The sequence below is a fragment of the Polypterus senegalus genome, chromosome 11 (genome assembly GCF_016835505.1).
Source record: "Polypterus senegalus isolate Bchr_013 chromosome 11, ASM1683550v1, whole genome shotgun sequence".
Classification (NCBI taxonomy): Eukaryota; Metazoa; Chordata; class Cladistia; order Polypteriformes; family Polypteridae; genus Polypterus; species Polypterus senegalus.
The window spans coordinates 149,179,336-149,195,479 of record NC_053164.1 but is presented as its reverse complement, the minus strand read 5'-3'; the positions used below and the strand labels follow the sequence as shown (position 1 = coordinate 149,195,479).

At 41.8% G+C, this 16,144-nt stretch overlaps 1 protein-coding gene across 1 annotated transcript in view; it reads right to left on the bottom strand.

Annotated features, from left to right (window-relative positions):
- Positions 1-7,272: 7,272 nt before the first annotated feature.
- Positions 7,273-16,144, bottom strand: part of LOC120539592 (peroxisomal succinyl-coenzyme A thioesterase-like) — a 24,630-nt gene continuing 15,758 nt past the window's right edge. The window contains exon 11 of the mRNA XM_039769823.1: positions 7,273-7,427. The gene's annotated coding sequence lies outside the window, so the exon portion shown is untranslated. The remainder of the gene's footprint in view (positions 7,428-16,144) is intronic.

Below are 16,144 nucleotides of genomic sequence, written 5' to 3'. Positions count from 1 at the left end.
CGCCGTTACGTGTGTAAGTTGATTGCAAGTACCAGATAACGTATAAACACGTCATTCTTGTGAAGAGACGAAATACTGTACAGTTTTTTTCTTTTTTTAGTAATCAAAAATAACTCTTACTGAGAAGCAGAGAAACATATTTAAAAGATAAGTGTAACAATTCTGTTTTGTTAACTGTAAATTTTAATAACACGATGGTGAAACAACGCCAATTCATACAGTATTGAGAAAATAATGTGTCCATGTTCGGAAGACCGCCGAGTGACATCAAATTTACAAGGCGGCATCAACTTTTCTAAATGATAAATTATTGTGGGTCGGGGACGGGACACGTTTTGACGGTTGCATTTCTAGACAGGTTAATTTACGTTGTATGCTAAGCGTGAATGTGTCGTCACTACTTTTAGATTAGAAACACAGAAATAAAACGACACAAAATTGTGTCCTGTCTCGTTTGGTGCTCCTTCTTTGTTGGGCCCAAGTAGATATGGCTGCAGACCGGAGTAAAATGGGCATGACAAATCATTTTCGACTTCAGCCAATCATATATTGAATTTGTGTACGTCAGTCACTAATCAGCCAATTGCAAATTTAAACGTTGCGATCAATCACCATTTTATTCAGCAAATCGCTAATCAGTGTTATTTGTCATTCATGTTCCACTTTAGCCAATTGCCTTATGGATACTTTAAAAGGAAGGTGGGAGTGATTTCTAAAGGTGGATGTTTAAGATAATTTCTAATGGTGGATGGTCAAGATAAAGTGACTGTAAGAGATGGAGTGTATATTCGTAAAATACATCTGTGACGGTAGTCTGCTAGTGCCAGTATCTTACACTATAGCATTCTGTTGTGCGTTATTAAGACTGCAGTGTATTTTTACCACCGTCGTTTATGATTAGCGGTTTTGAAAATAATGATCATAAAAATTTGGATATGAGATATTTATTGTTACTTAACATCATCTGAATATAATTTCAATGAACATATGAATACAAATTTGTGTCCACCTAATTTTAATGGGTTGACATACTCTAATTGATTAAGTCAGTCAGATTAAAACAAATATTTAACTGTTGTTGTTGACTCGATTGTCCAAATGAAATAGTCACTTATTTAACAAGTCACACTAAAGATGAGCTATATAATGTATTACAATTTTAAACTTTGAATAAATCGTCAGAGTTACATTTTTACTTCTATAATACACAACCTTAAAAATGTGTTTTATTACTTTTATTACTATTTATCAATGTTTATTTATGTATTCCTAATATTCCATTGGCCCCCCTTCTGCCTGCAGATCAACCTCTGTTCTTTGTTTGCTGATGTGTGTCAAATATTGGTATTCATGTCAGTTCTCAATATACCAGCAGCTCTAGTGAGTTTGTTGCCTGTAGATCTCGTATTCAAGTTTGTTTTTAGCTGTATTATTATTACAGAATATTACAATTCACATACTTGACACTCTCACGTTCATGTTTCAGGGAACAGACAACATTAACAAAACTGGCAATAAAATCGTGATCTGAAAGCATCCTTTGGCTGTCTCTGCAAGTTATCAATGTTAAATGTAAGAAACACAGCTAATAGTCACCTTTCAATCATTATTTTTATAATGAAATTTACTATGTTAAATGATCTGTGAAGAGCAAATATTAGTCCTTAAAAAGAGTAATAATTTTGAAGTTTTTGTGACTGTACACCTGTTAATCAGGCTATTCAATTATTTGACTTAAATTGACCTTTGTTACTTTTGGGATTTTTAATACCTCTTTAAGACCATCAAATACATGTTTATTATAATACATATTACTTATGCAAAAGTTACATTTAGAGAATAAAACTTGACAGATGTTTGTTTGTAGTTCATATATCATTTATCCTCCATTTGACTCCATCAGGTCCTAGTGATGTGCTGAACGCATCAGCCTGTGTTTAGTGTCTCTGAGATTGGAGAAGGAGGCCAGGAGTCCAACTGCATGGCAGGCACTGATGTGCTTCAGCATCATGACTGTTAACAAGATAGAGATGGCAGATAGTTCAGCTGGACACAATCCTATATGACTACACAAGCAAACAGCATATAAAGTATCTATCTATCTATCTATCTATCTATCTATCTATCTATCTATCTATCTATCTATCTATCTATCTATCTATCTATCAAGAGCACACAGAGTGGGTATACTCCAGTAGAACTGACCAGATGGCCCCGACATAACAACCTGTACAAGCTGTAAACGACTCCACCTTATTGGTCATTTTAGCACACACTGCACAGAGTCTGTCTAATCATAGCCATTAAATCATTCAATCTGAACAGCTGGGAATTAATTTTGGCAATGATATTTCCGGTAAGGCATTTTTTATTCTTGTTTGACATAGGATTATACTGAAAAACTGGTTTACATCAATGTACTCTTCTATAGGATAATTAGTATATATATATATATATAGGCGGCACGGTGGCGCAGTGGTAGCGCTGCTGCCTCGCAGTTAGGAGAACCAGGTTCGCTTCCTGGGTCCTCCCTGCATGGAGTTTGCATGTTCTCCCCGTGTCTGCGTGGGTTTCCTCCGGGTGCTCCGGTTTCCTCCCACAATCCAAAGACATGCGGGTTAGGTGGATTGGCGATTCTAAATTGGCCCTAGTGTGTGCTTGGTGTGTCCTGCGGTGGGTTGGCACCCTGCCCGGGATTGGTTCCTGCCTTGTGCCCTGTGTTGGCTGGGATTGGCTCCAGCAGACCCCCGTGACCCTGTATTCGGATTCAGCGGGTTAGAAAATGAATGGATGGATGGATATATATATATATATATATATATATATATATATATATATATATATATATATATACTAGGGGGTTCTGCCCCCTGCTCACTTCGCTCATCCACCCCCGGGTTTGGTTTACCGAATATACAATTTAAAGAGATGGTTATTTTCATGGGAATTGTTACATATTCATTATTTTCATTTTTGCTTTAAAACTTTTGTAAAAACAAAACCTGTCCTATATTTCAGGCCCAGGGCGTGGTTAAATGTTTCTCGCAGGACGTATAACGCTGCTCGTGTTGTGAAGGGGGGGCGGCTGAACGCACGCTAAAGAAATGCCTTCGGATCATCTGTTGTCTTTCTGCTGCTGCTGAGCTGTGTGTTCTTTTTGTTGTGCTGCATGTCGATCATTCAAAAGCATGTACTGCAGATGTCTTTTTGCCACTTCACGTCTCTGCCGCTCACGTTCTGAAGGGAGAGGGAAGCTGAATGCACGCTAAGGAGAAGCAGTCGGATTATCTGCTGGCTCCCTGCTGCTGCCAGCAAGCTGCATGTTCTGCTTGTTGCTTGTTGTTGTTTTAAGAGCTGGGAGCACTTGATGTTTGTCTGCCAAAAGCATTCAAACAACTGCTTGGTTAGATGTCCATGAACTTGTTTTAAATGTGGTGTGACTGCCTTGTCTTGCATGACATTAAAGTGTCTCTCGCACGGACGTCAAATTGTCTTTCGAGAAGATCACGTCTCGTCTCCCTAGTCTCCCTCCCAGGATTCAAGATTTTTTTTTATAATTGAGACACATATATAAACACAGACACATACTTAATGTTAAGACCTTAGAATAAAAAGGTTTTAGCTGTGAGTCGTGGTTTTAGAATACTGAGCTTCAAAAGTTTCCATTTATCAGGCATATACAATCCAGGAGACAGAGCTGGAGGTAGCAGAGTTAAAGATGCTAAGATTTTCATTGGGTGTGACGAGGATGAATAAGGTTAGAAATGAAAGGGTCAGGTCAAGTTGAACGGTTGGGAGGCAAAGTCAGAGAGGCGAGATTGCGTTGGTTTGGACCTGTGCAGAGGAGAGATGCTGAGTATATTGTGAGAAGGATGCTAAGGATAGAGCTGCCAGGCAAAAGGAAAAGAGGAAGACCTAAGAGGAGGTTTATGGATGTGGTGAGAGAGAACATGCAGGTGATGGGTGTTAAAGAGCAAGATTCTGAGGACAGAAAGATAGGAAAGAAGATGATGTGTTGTGGCAACCCCTAATGGGGTTCAATCCTTTTCCTTTAATTTTGTTCCTATATGTAAAAGATGCATTTTTAGTTTAAAAAGGTAAGTTTTATTGAAAATGTGACTCCCAAAAAAATAAAGATGTTCTAGGCTATGTTTGTAAGTGAACAGCAAAATCTTGATGAGGATGCTCAGTTTCCCAGCTGTTTTATCTTGTGGGATTACCAGTGAGTCCAGCAAAGTCCATGCCACCTGTAGACCATGTAAATACAAGTGATTGCTCTGCTCAAATCTATCAATTCTAGTTGTGTTAATACGTGAGTTGATTGGGCCAGCACAAATTAAAACACTCAGTATTGTCACTACCAAAAACAAAATTTTATTAATTATTATTCAGTATAAATTGTAGAACCATTTCAAGAAATATTTACAATTAGCAATAAATGATGGGCCAGTTGAATTGAAAGAAAGAATGCATAAAGAAGATTAATTTAACAAACAGACTGACTGAGGAATATACTGAAGTTGATGTATTAAAACTGCAGCATGCCCACTTCTACGTATTATATATATATATATATATATATATATATATATGTATATATATATATATATATACTGTATATACATATACATATATATATACATATACATATACATATATATACATTGTCACACACGCGCGCATGGGAGGCAGCTAAAGGGCTCGAGTGAAGGCAGTTCTGAGCCATGCCGGGATGTGGCAGAGTGCACTAACTCTCTTTCTCACTTCCCTGTAGACCTAACCCGGGAGGTTCCACCTGTCTCTCTGGACGTCACTTCTGGGACCGAGCCAATGGAGACAGACCTTTCCAGCTCCGGCCCCCCTGATGTCACATCCGGGACTAATCCAATGAATGATGAACTCGTGCCCAATCCTTATGACCTCACTTCCTGCCTCCCCCTTTAAAAGCCTTCCCTTTTCCCTTCTCTGACAGTCTTGTTTTGGACTCTGTTGTAAGCACTTCAGTGCTGGTATTTTGAAAAGAAAACGACTTTTGCAGCCAGGATACCAAATTACATGGGTGGCTGCCCCAAACCTTTTTCTGTCTTTGCCTCGTTTTGTGACAACATATACATATATATACATATATACAAATATAAAGACAATAGATAAATACAAAGACAATTTCAAATATATAGAACTTAATCAACAATCTTTAACAAAGTGTCCTTTATTATTTATATCAATATTTAAATCAAATATACACAACTCTATTGTGCACAGTAAGTTTAACACTAATTAAAAAGGCAAAAGACAAATAAAGAAAGGGACACGTTTATTAGAGGAGGGCTTGAGATGGAATCCCAAGTTTAAATGCCTTAGTGATCCCGACCTTGTGCTTCCAACTGTTGCAATTCAAGTACAGAATGTCAAACTCTTCTCTCTCACTTAAAAAAAAAAGATTTACTTTCACAATACTAAAAGTGTATTAATGCATATTTTAAATTTCACTTTAAACATATACAGTATATTTACATTGATATATATTTATTTTATATTCTTTTCTACTACAAGTAAAATGTTATTCTGTTTAACAGAAGAATGGTGCTGAAAAGAAAAAGAAAGGACTGTCTCTCTTCCCCCAACACCACATGACATCCCAATCACTGTCTGCTGGTCCATCAATGAACAGATCGTCTGTTTCCGGTAGAGAAATTCTCTCAACTGTTCCTAGAGCTTTAATAAGAGCCAATCACAAACACAAAAAGAAAGAGGACGTTACTCATAGAGACACTTTCTGTACTCATTAGAGATTCACTGAAGCCAAATGAACCTCTGGGATCAGCATATCCAGAATGATGTGAACTCTGTCGATCTTTTCAAAAGTGTCTACAGCTCTTGGCAGCACTTCATCAGGTAGTTGTGGAGGCCATCTATCAGCTCCTCATCTTCTACTGCATATAGGTGTTTTGTCTTGGTAGAGTAATATTTTACTCTACTTTCCCCTATTGTATTATTAATATGTAGCCTTTGTCAGAATGCCTGAAATCTCACAGACTTACCACTGTTTATAAGGTACTGTACCATATAACTTCTCCCCACCTTCCCTTCTACATCTATAACCTCACGCAATTAGGTGTAGTAAAAGACAAGCAGGAGTTAAGTTACACTTTAAATAATATATAATTGATAATATTCATAAATAATAACAATATGCAAAGTACATTTGAATAAATGTATTGGCAACCATACAACCTGATAAATGTTGATGTGTAGTTTCAGGCAGCACAAAGACTTGTTAGTTATTTAAAATGTCTCTCGTTAAGACATCATTTTGTGGTCAGCTTTCTTCAGAACAGGCCGCATGCCTGTCTCAATATGGCTGCTGAGCTGTGCTCTTCATTGTGTTGTCCTTTTCAGTTCATGGTGTATGATGGTCATTCATCAGTTTGGTAAGAGAGAGAGTGTGAGGTAAAGCAACCAAATTTATAGATTCTCTGTCCAACCCCTAGAGCCAATAGGAAGTCATGGTACTTGAAGGCTTCTGATACAAGCCAGTTCCAAACAGCCACACTTCAGACCAATGGGGGAATTGAACACCTTCACATCTGCCCCATATGTTAAGGTAAAGCTTGGCAGTTAGGCAGCCTGGCTTTGTGTGGGGTTTGAAAGAGAGACTTTAACAGAGAAACACTTACTAAACTTGTTTGAGGCACTCCCCCTCAACCCTGTTATAATATTCAAAGCGACCCATTCCTAAAAGGGGGGGAGGTAAACATGAATGCTTCTCACTAATGTAACACTAATATTACATTGCTTTGTCTAAGTTACAAATAAAGACATACAAAATATTTATCAAGTTGTATGCAAAGTTTCAACAATAGGTCATTACCTGGTGGCCTTTAGGATCTTTATCATTTTTAAACCATTTGGATAATACCTTTGCGATACAACAGCCTGTTGGACAAGATAATACAAGTGTTTGTACAGACCCATATTGTTTTGAAAAACTCATCACAAACTTCAAAGGACTTTGTTGGACAGTTATCTCATCCAGAAATCTTGACAATACATTGTTCTTCTCTCTCTTGTTAAATTAATCTTTGCCTGAATGAATCTATTAATTTTTTACATTTAAGATTTTTCATTTAAAGATTTACCAATGTTGTTTCTTGTCCGAGTGTGTGTGTATATAAACACAGGGAACTCCAGTTTCTGTATTACATCTTGCCTGAAGAAGGGGCCTGAGTTGCCTTGAAAGCTTGCATGTTGTAATCTTTTTAGTTAGCCAATAGAAGGTGTAATTTTGCCTGGCTTTTCTCTACATTCATAATGGCTAACACGGTACAACACCCTAGTACTTTCTTCAGTCAGCAACTGATGACCAGGTTAACTTCGATCCCCTCTTCACCTTTGTATTTCGTACAGCACTTGTCTCAATATAATATCTGAAAAGAAAAATATGCAGGTCTGAGAAATATTGATCTGCTTTTGGAAATGCCTGGTGTGGCAGGATGACAACACTAACAAACAATAGAGTAAAATAATAGGTTTCATTAACAGCTTAAGGACTGACTGGAGTGAAATATGCACAACCGAAAGCAACAGTAAAATGCCTACCAAACACAAATAAATCATATTTTTAACACCTGGCGTGCGTACATTTCAACAAAATTTGTCCTATATTAGCAACTATCACCTTAGAAACATGCGTATGTGACTGGGCCTCGAACTTCGCTGTAAAACATCCATATATGGTGCACGCTAAATTTAACCTCATACATATGCATTTGCGATGCTGCAGAACGTTACTACTGACTGGCAGAGCAGGCTGCCACCTGATGTGCCGAGGCACCGCCGCCAACATTTAAGAGTATCTGGCTGTGCTTCACAACTAAGAGCACAAGATCATGAGCGGCATTATAGCTCCTCTCCTCTGCATTCTGTGGGTCCGGGAAAAACATTAGGCACCAGCGTCTGACTGGGTAGTCACAATCATCAGGCACACGTAATGGCGTTATTGCTATTGGATGGTATGGAAATAAAGGACACTGAATGGATGCAGAGAATGCAGAATATCTGTACGTGCCAGAACAAGCAAAATGGGATCCCGAGGGTACACAAACAATGTAATAATAAGGTCATAGGTTTTTAACAAAAATTCCAATATTTTGTGTTTTTTTTTTTTTTTCTAATTTTTAAACCATTGAGCATCACCAATCCAATTTGACCCAAATTGTTTTTAGGCTAATATTTTTCTTGTGGGCCAGGGTGACTTTTTTCTAATGAAAAAATGGGTCTAAATGACTAGGGTGTAAAATCAACCTCCTTTAGTCGCCATTTCACAGTTCAGTCAAGCTTTCTAATAATTTCAGACAAGTTGGCATCCATCATAGCAGAAGCACACAGATATTTTACTCATCTCCCCTGTGGTGCTGTTACATCCTTGCTCCAGACTCCTGGGTTCAAATATATTGGCTAGGTCACTGCCTATATAAAATATGCCAATTCTCCTTATTTTTTCCTTTTCTTTTTGAGGGTGTTCTGGTGTCCTCCCAAATGGAGACAGGGCCAGAGAATATTTACTGCCTGTCCAGTGCCGCTTCCTGCCTTGCATACAGTGTAGCAGGATAGCCTTTAATTCCATATGATCCACATAGGTAAATTAATTTAGTTAGTGGGATCCATTCATCCATCATCCACTGCTTATCCGAGGTTGGGTCGCAGGGGCAGTAGCCTAAGCAGGGAAGCCCAGACCTCCCTCTCCCCGGCCACCTCCTCCAGCTCCTCTGGGAGGACCCGAGGCGTTCCCAGGCCAGCCGGGAGATATAATCCCTCCAGCGTGTCCTGGGTCTACCCCATGGCCTTCTCCTAGTGGGGCATGCTCGGAACACACATCAACCCCCCCCCCCAACTGCAGGGAAGCGTCCAGGGGGCATCCTAGACCAGATGCCTGAACTACCTCAACTGACTTCTCTCAATGCAGAGGAGCAGCGACTCTACTCCGAGTCTCTCCTGGATAACTAAACTCCTCACTCTATCTCTAAGGAAAAGTCCAGCCACCCTGCGGAGAAAACTCATTTCAGCTGCTTGTATCCGCTATCTTGCTCTTTTGGTCACTACCCAAAGCTTGTGGCCAAATATGAGGGTAGGAAAGTAGATTGACTGGTAAATCGACAGCCTCACCTTTTGGCCCAGCTCTCTCTTCACTACGACGGACTGTTGCAGAGCCTGTATTACTGCAGATGCCGCACCGATCCGTCTGTCAACCTCCCGCTCCATTCTTCCCTCACTCGTGAAAAGACCCCGAGATACTTGAACTCCTCCACTTGAGGCAGTAAAGTGTTCCCAACCCAGATAGAGCATTCCACCCTTTTCCAGCTGAGAACCATGGCCTCGGATTTAGAGGTGCTGACTCTCATCCCCGCTGCCTCACACTCAGCTGTGAACTACTCCAGTGAGAGCTAGAGGTCATTGTCTGATGAAGCCAACAGAACCACGTCATCCGCAAATAGCAGAGACGAGATTCTGAGGTCACCAAACCAGACCCTCTCCGCTCCTTGGCTGCGCCTAGAAATTCTGTCCATAAAACTTATGAACAGAATCAGTGGCAAAGGGCAGCCCAGGCGGAGTCCAACCTCAACAGGAAACAAATTTGACTTATTACCGGCAATACGGACCAAGCTCCTGCTCCTCCTGTACAGGGACTGAATGGCTCGTAACGAGGCACAGGATGCTTCGAGGGACACGGTTGAATGCCTTCTCCAAATCCACAAAACACATGTGCACTGGTTGGGCAAACTCCCAAGCCCCCTCCAGGATCCTGACCAGGGTGTAGAGCTGGTCAAGTGTTCCACAGCCAGGATGGAATCTGCATTGTTCCTCTTGAATCCGAGATTCGGCCATCAACTGAACTCTCTTCTCCAGCACCCCTAAATAAACCTTACTGGGGAGGCTGAGGAGTGTGATCCCCCTATAGTTGGAGCACATCCTCCGGTCACCCTTCTTAAAAAGGGGGACCACCACCCCAGTTTGCCAATCCAGATGCACTGCCCCTGATGTCCATGCGATGCTGCAGAGACGTGTCAACCAGGACAACCCCACAACATCTAGCAACAATGATGGATGGATTAAAAGGCAGAACTCTACGTGACCATCTTCATCAAGCCCTTCCGTGAGGACCCTAAATCCCAAGAGGACTGTTTCATTTATGTTAGGTAGAATGCCCAGAGGGGACTGGGCGGTCTCATGGTCTGGAATCTCTACAGATTTTATTTTTTCTCCAGCCATCTGGAGTTTTTTTTTTGTTTTTTCTGTCCCCCCTGGCCATTGAACCTTACTCTTATTCGATGTTAATTAATGTTGATTTATTTTGTTTTCTTATTGTGTCTTTTATTTTTCTATTCTTTATTATGTAAAGCACTTTGAGCAATTGTTTGTATAAAAATGTGCTATATAAATAAATGTTGTTTTTGTTGTTGTAGAGCCTTGAGGAACCCAGGTTGAACTTCGTCCACCCCAGCGGCCCCGCCACCTCGGTGCTTTTTAACTACCTCGGCCCCTGATATGGACGGGCCCCCCCTGGAGTCCTCTAGCTTTGCTTCCTCTAAAGAAGATATGCTGGTGGGATTGAGAAGATCCTCAAAGTATTCCTTCCGCTGGTCAATAACGTCTGCAGTTGAAGTCAGCAGGGCCCCTTCTCCACTTTACACAGTGTTGGTGGAGCACCGCTTTCCCCTACTGAGGCGCCTGACGATTTGCCAGAACCTTCTCGGTGCCGACCAAAAGTCGTTTTCCTTGGCTTCCCCAAACTCTTCCCATGCCCGAGTTTTTGCCTCTGCAACAGCCGATGCTGCCACATGCTTGGCCCACCGGTACCCCTCAGTTGCCTCTGGAGCCCTACTGGTCAACCAGACCCGATAGGACTCTTTCTTCAACTTGACAGCCTCTCGAAACTTAGGAGTCCACCACCAGGTTCATGGATTGCCACCACGAGAGGCACTGACAACCTTGCAACCACAGCTCCGCTCTGCTGCTTCGACAATGGAGGCTCTGAACATGGCCCATTCAGACTCATTGTCCTTCGCTTCCCTCGAAATAAGGTTGAAGTTCTGCCAGAGTTGGCAGTTAAAGATCTTTCTGACTGGTTCTTCTGCCAGACGTTCCCAGCAGACCGTCATTGTGCGTTTGGGTCTGCCTGGTCTTTTCGGCAGCCTCTCCCACCATCTGATCCAACTTACCACCAGGATGGTGATCAGTTGACAGCTCAGCCCCTCTCTTAACCCGAGTGTCCAAGACATAAGGTCGCAGATCCTGTGACACAATTACAAAGTCGATCATCGAGCTGAGGCCTTGGGCATCCTGGCGCCAAGTGCACTTATGGACACCCTTATGTTCGAACATGGTGTTTGTTATGGACAATCCATGACCAGAACAGAAGTCCAACAACTGACCACCACTTAAGTTTAGATCAGGGAGGCCGTTTCTCCCAATCACACCTCTCCAGGTTTCACTGTCGTTGCTGACGTGAGCGTTTAAGTCTCCAAGCAGGACGATAGAGTCCCCAGGAGCTGCGCCTCTCAGCACTTCTTCCAGGGACTCCAAGAAGGGTGGGTACTCCGAACTGGCGTTCGCCGCATAAGCGCGTACAACATTTAGAGTCCTTCCCCCCCCAACTCGAAGGCGCAGGGAAGCAACCCTCTCATCCAACGGGGAGAACCCCAACGTGCAGGCCTCAAGCCGGGGGGGCCAGATGCAAGCCCACCCCTGCCCGACACCTTTCACCCACAGCATTTCCAGAGTGGAACAAAGTCCAGCCTCTCTCAAGAGGAATGGTTCCAGAACCCAGACTGTGCGTAGAGGTGAACTCGACTATATCTAGCCGGTACCTCTCAACCTCTCGCACCAGTTCAGGCTCATTCCCCACCAGAGAGGTAACATTCCATGTCCCAAGAGCCAGTTTTGGCAACCGAGGGGTGGAATGCCAGAGTTCCTGCCTTTGGCCACCACCCATATCACTTTGTACCCGACCCTTATGGCTTCTCTTGCAGATGTTGGGCCCACAAGAAAGCGGAACCACGTTTCTCCTTCAGGGCTGAGCCAGGCTGGGACCCGTGGTCAAAGGTCTGCAGGTTTTTTGTTCCAACCAGCTTCTGTATTTAATTGGACTCCTGGGCTAATTAAGTGATGTGTTATTTCCCAAATTCTGTGTTTTGGGAACAATATAGAGATTAGAAAACTAAGTTTGGTAAATATATATATTATATATTAAAATGTACCAAGCAGTTACATGGGAATAACATATTTTCTTCTTTTTAACAATATTTTCATCTTGATTTTCATTCTACTTTTCTAGGTGTTCCAATTGTTTAATTAATCCATTATTTACTAATTATGGGTCTGATGCTAAAGTACTTGCAGCCTTTGATTATTCAGTGTTGTTTACCAGCGTGTTCACTCTGCTTATTTTTAATTGTCATTAATAAGATACAACGAAGGGGAAAAACTGCACACAGAAAGGGCAAAATACAATGAAATCAATAAAAGGGAGTTAAGAATTTAAATCTATAGCAAAAGCAAAAATATTTACAAATGTCTTATAAATGTAAAAATCATGATGCTGTGCTTTTCAGAATGTAGAATAAAAGAAAAAAATACCAGTTAATTAAATGGGATCAGTGCTATCAGGTATTGTTACTGATTAGGAATTTGGTTGGAACAAAAACCTGCAGGGGCCACAGGACCGAGGTTGGGAAACACTGCTTTACATCTACTGTATGATTGCAGCCACACACATCTACAGACCCATTGTGATGATTGATGCTTACACAGTAGGGATACAGTAGCTCTCATCTGTAAAAATAATTACTGGGCCTTTCTGCAGCAGGTGGAGTACCTGGCAGTGTGGTGTCAGTCAAACAGCCATCAACTGAATGGTTGTTAAAATAAGAATCTGGTTATGGATTTCAGCAGGAAACAGCAGTGGTCCGTCACACCATTCTACATCAGTAAGACTACAGTAGAATGGGTGAGCAGCTTCAGGTACTTTGGATGTCGGAAGACCTCACATGGACTCGGCATATCCAAGCTTTGGTGAAAAAGATAAGCGAGCATCTATACTGCCTGAGGCAACTGAAAAAATGAAGGGACTCCCCAAAGCTCCTTGGAACTTTTACACAGATGCCATATAAAGCATTTTAGTACTAAGCATCATGTCCTAATTTGTCAACTGCTTTACCCAAGTGTGGTGCAAACAACAGAGCACACCAAAAGATCTGCTCTCCCTCCCTGCAGGTGACACTTTTCTGTTTACGCTGTAAATATAATACCTAGTCATGTCACTTGCAGAAATTCCCAGATGATTCTGCACTTATGGGATGTATTGACAAGCGGGATGAGGCAAAGTAAAAGAATCAGGTGCAGAAACTTTTTTTCTTGATGCAGACAATGATCTGCATCTTAACATCAACAAAACCAAGGAATGGGCTATTGACTTTCACCACAGCAAAGAGCCTCGATGTCCAGTCACTATTTAGGGAGTGGATGTAGAGGGGGTCCACATTAATGACAGATAGGACTGGTCATGGAACACAGAAGAAATATATAAGAAAAGGTACACCAACCTTTTTCCTTAGGGGAATGTGTTCTTTAATGTGGAAAGTAACATCCTTCATTATCTTCTACAACTCTGTAAAGGCCAGTGCCATTTTCTATGTTGTAGTATGCTGGGCTGGTAGCATCACTTCAAGAACGGCCCACCTAATCAACACACTCATTAAAAGAGCAAGCTCAGTTATGGGCAGACTCTGGAACTCCTATAACATAAATCAAAACTGAGTACCATCATGTACAACGCTGCACATCCTCTCAATCACACACCAACACCAAGGAATTTCAACCAACAATTTATTCAGGAGAAGTGTGTCAAGAAACACTACTGGGACTCCATTATACCAACAGCAGTACACTTGCATAATGTCTCACTGTGACTAAGACAGCACAATCAGTTTTCTTTCTTTTTAATCTTGTTGCCCTCTATTCATTCAGGGTTAAAATCTCTCTCTTAATATTGCATATTTCAGTGTAAGTCTTGTGAATCCATAGTTGATGCTTAATAAGTCCAAATGAAGCACTGATGTTCAAAAGTAATTTTACCAGCATATCACAAGGTTTTAACATGTCACACAGCAGAGAGATGAATAACTACTTTACTAAGGCATTGGGTTATTAAGACCAAAAGCAGCTTTTGTTAAAGTCTTGTCACATAACAGTTTGTTAGTAACAGACAACTTATAGGTAGTACCTCATGCAAGCCCACCCCTGCCCGACCCTTTTCCAGAGTGGAACAAAGTACAGCCTCTCTCAAGAGGAATGGTTCCAGAGCCCAGACCGTGTGTAGAGGTGAACTCGACTATATCTAGCCAGTACCTCTCAACCTCTCGCACCAGTTCAGGCTCAATCCCCACCAGAGAGGTAACATTCCATGCCCCAAGAGCCAGTTTTGGCCACCGAGGGTTGGAACACCAGAGTTCCTGCCTTTGGCCACCACCCATATCACTTTGCACCCGACCCTTATGGCTTCTCTTGCAGGTGGTGGGCCCACAAGAAAGCAGAACCACGTTGCTCCTTCAGGGCTGAGCCAGGCTGGGCCCTGTGGTCAAAGGTCCTGCCACCAGGCATTTGTCAGTGAGCCCCTCCCCCGGGCCTGGCTCCAGGGTGGGGCCCCGGGTACCCTTTTCTGGGCAAGGGAAACGCCGATCATTGATTTAAGTTCATGTGGGATCTCAGGAGTGAGTTAGTCTGGATCTTCACTTCAGACCTGTTTGCTTTGGGTAGCCATATGAGGAGCATGTAGCTCCTGACAGCATAGCTCCGAGGAGCACTAGACCATGCAAGCTCTTCTGTCACAACAAGGCCTCGGGCATAGTTAGTGGGGTAATTCATAAAACATTTAATACTTTATCACATATTAGTGAATCTAAAACTAAGGGATTTGGAACTGAATACATTCCTCAGTCTGCAGGTATTGGATTTTCATATAGGCAGACCTCAGGTGGTGAGACACTGGGTCACCAGTACTATTCTTGTCAAATAAGGAGTTCCTCAAGAATGTGTATTTCCTTTAGTACAGTGTTTCCCAACTTTGGCCCTGAGGGCACACTGTGGCTGCAGGTTTTTTGTTCCAACCAGCTTCTGTATTTAATTGGACTCTTGGGCTAATTAAGTGATGTGTTATTTCCCAAATTCTGTGTTTTGGGAACAATATAGAGATTAGAAAACTAAGTTTGGTAAATATATATATTATACACTGCCTGGCCAAAAAAAAAAGTCGCCACCTGGATTTAACTAAACAAACAGAAACGAGCCTCCTATTGGATACTTACTGCATGTGCGATTATCTTTCAGCTGGCAACAAGTTATTTAATACCAAATGGTGCAAGGAGTTGCTTCTCATTTCTTAAACAACCATGTTGAAAGACACATCTCGTGGTCGTGGAAAAGATGTTAGTCTGTTTGAGAAGGGTCAAATCATTGGCATGCATCAAGCAGAGAAAACATCTGAGGAGATTGCAGAAACTACTAAAATTGGGTTAAGAACTGTCCAACGCATTATTAAAAACTGGAAGAATAGTGGGGACCCTTGTCTTCGAGGAAGAAATGTGGCCGGAAAAAAATCCTGAATGATTGTGATCGGTAATCACTTAAACGTTTGGTGAAATCAAATTGAAGAAAAACAACAGTAGAACTAATAGTGAAAGTAAGAGCATTTCCACATGCACAATGCGAAGGGAACTCAAGGGATTAGGACTGAAAAGCTGTGTAGCCGCAAGAAAACCACTAATCACTGAGGCAAACCGGAAAAAAAGGCTTCAATTTGCTAGGGAGCATAAAGATTGGACTCTGGAGCAGTGGAAGAAGGTCATGTGGTCTGATGAGTCCAGATTTACCCTGTTCCAGAGTGATGGGCGCATCAGGGTAAGAAGAGGGGGGGGCAGTGCTATGATCTGGGGTTGTTGCAGTTGGTCAGGTCTAGGTTCAGCAACAGTATGTGCTCCAAGAATGAGGTCAGCTGACTACCTAAATATACTGAATGACCAGGTTATTCCATCAATGGATTTTTTCTTCCCTGATGGCACGGGCATATTCCAAGATGACAATGCTAGGA